The sequence below is a fragment of the Poecilia reticulata genome, linkage group LG16 (genome assembly GCF_000633615.1).
Source record: "Poecilia reticulata strain Guanapo linkage group LG16, Guppy_female_1.0+MT, whole genome shotgun sequence".
Classification (NCBI taxonomy): domain Eukaryota; kingdom Metazoa; phylum Chordata; class Actinopteri; order Cyprinodontiformes; family Poeciliidae; genus Poecilia; species Poecilia reticulata.
In genome coordinates, this window is record NC_024346.1 from 27,337,554 (window position 1) to 27,339,681 (window position 2,128).

The following is a 2,128-nucleotide window of genomic DNA, read 5'->3' on the forward strand; positions in this document are numbered from 1 at the left end:
TGGTCAAAATGGAAACATGCTAATCTCCAATTGGTTCATTTTGGGGGTACGTCAAACGAGTGAAGGATTCTGTTGCCAGATGATGTCATATGCAAATTTTGTTTTTCATAATCTTATGCATTGATAATAACTAAAATTATAGATAATATACTTCTAGACTTTTAAGAAGAATTGGGATTATTTTCTTAAAAAGATAGCTATAATGAATACTGTTAAATTGAACCATTATATTTCATTATTAAAAGTTTACTTTCAAAATTACACAAATATTATTATTTCTAGTCTCTTCCTTACATAGTGTTATTTCTGGTTAATGGCCTTGACTTTCCGTTGAAAATACTTAAATATGGCATTAGAATTTTCATTTAAAGCTCACTTTATTTCATGAGAAAATGCAGTGTATGTCTTTGACTTATAAATAAAATGTCCCAAATGAGTAATTTATTTCAGCAAATTGAGTAATTTAATTTAAAGCGACAAACTCAGAAACTGTATTAAGAGTTGATTTCTGTTCACTTTGATTATTATGGCTTAAGGCTATCAAAAACTCCTTAACTTTCATAAAACAAATTTTAAACAAATTGAAAAGATTTTTCTTCTTTTAATTATGTGACTACATATTTAGAGAAGATCTCCAATTTGTCTTTTTTTTGTATGCTACCATAGTAAGGAAATGCTAAGTGTCACTAAGATATAATAAACCTGAAGCAGGAAACAATTGTTGCTCATCAGGCATCATCAGGCGATTTTCAAAAAATGTCTGAGGTATGACTGCTACTACTACCAACATCTAGTCCTAGTCTAGTCCTCTTTTGTCCATTCAACAGCTTTTCTCACTGTTGCCCATAGTTGTTTTCATGTTTTTGTTTGTTGTCACTTGAATGAAGTGCGACTGATGCTTATGCTGCATTAGCAAACTGTCAGTTATCTGTGGAACAACGTATTGTCTAGTTTAATTTTAAATCGATTTAGCGCTTACAAAATACGACACCTTAAAATATTTACTATGGATGACATGTTTTTATTTCCTACATAGAAAAATCTTTCGAGCACTCTGGCCTCTGAGTGAGCAGGTGATGTCAAGTGTCGAAAGTTTATGCGTCTTCTTGGAAAACACAATGTCAGGCCCGGCAGACGTTGAGGGTATCGGTTTCAGCCACAATCCAGGTGTGATGGAATTACTCAGATGGTTGTCCCATTGACCCAGGGCTAAGAATATGAGAGGGGCCAGACAGAGGTAAAAAGCTATAGGGTTACACACAATGGATCACCATCAGGGGGCTTCCAAATGTGGTATATTGAGGAGGGGGCTCTCCATCAATATTCAAGCACAAACCCATCTACAGTTTTTTTTTCTTCTGCTTCTTCTTTTTCTGCTCAGTGGTTTAATCCTGCATAAACCAACAGAGAATTATTCTATGTAGGGATTTTCCAGAGATTTGTAAAATAAAATAGAATTTAAAAAAACAGGGAACGAAAAAAAAAGTTGTTTTCTCAAATCTTGTCACTGAACCAGTACTGCAAAGAGAGGGACTGTTTATATATATATATATATATATTTTTTTTAACTGTTTATCAATATTCAGGTAGACAAGTGTTTTCTAATCCTTTTCAAATATGAAGGAGTTCATGAAACAGTTCTACTGATACCTCTTTTGGTGCTTGGACTTCCTGGAGAGACATCAGTTCTTGTGCAAAGTAAACACACCTGAATGAAGTGTGCTGCAGCACCAAGGTACACCAGATAAAAGCTGAGATGTTTCAGTACAAACTGGAGCAGATGAGAGTAAAAGAGGAAAAAATCGTTCCATGTGTTCCTTTGTCTTTGAAATTAGAACTTAGATAAAAAAAATAAATAAAAAAAACATTAAATCTAACTTTAGGTTCTAGTTTCAAGTTTGAAAGCCAGTCAGGCAAGCTAAGTGATATGCTAACCAGATATGCTAACATACTGTTAGCAAAATTGTCTAAAAACAACAAGATTTAATCAGATCCAAATAATCAGATTTTACTTAAAAATAAAAAAAAATATGATGTTGCACTTTTGGCTTCAGTATGACAAAATAATCCATCCGTCCATCCATTTTCTTTACACCCTTGTCCCGTAGTGGGGTGCGAGAGGCAGGGT